Genomic DNA, 489 nt, shown 5'->3' on the forward strand with positions numbered 1-489 from the left:
GGAATTTCTAGCACCTCTTCCAACGGCCGCCTAATCAAATTTGGCGCCATTTTTACACATTTACATTTTTGAAAATTGGGCGCCTTAACGAAGTATACATTACATCTACATCTTTATAACGTTTTTTTTTCACATTTCTCTATTTCTAACCTCTCATACTTCACCCATTCACATAGAAAGAAGAAAAAAAAGCTAAAAATGCATATATATAACAAAGAAAACAAAGAGACAACAGTCAAAAATATAAATGATATAAAACACCCAGTACGGCCGCTATAAGTGCAAGAAACAAGCGAGCATCGAGGGCGGTCGGTCCAGACACCAGAACATCAGAATTCACGTCATGAGCACTCGGAACCTGTTAAAAGTGCTTGGATCCGCTAAACTTCCCCTTTTCCTCCCCTTTCCTTGAACGAGATCCCGGATGTTATGCATGCAAGAGAGATGTAATAAAGACCAAAATCTAATTTGAATATAGTCTCCAATTTT

The sequence above is a fragment of the Penaeus monodon genome, chromosome 21 (genome assembly GCF_015228065.2).
Source record: "Penaeus monodon isolate SGIC_2016 chromosome 21, NSTDA_Pmon_1, whole genome shotgun sequence".
In the NCBI taxonomy this organism is placed as follows: domain Eukaryota; kingdom Metazoa; phylum Arthropoda; class Malacostraca; order Decapoda; family Penaeidae; genus Penaeus; species Penaeus monodon.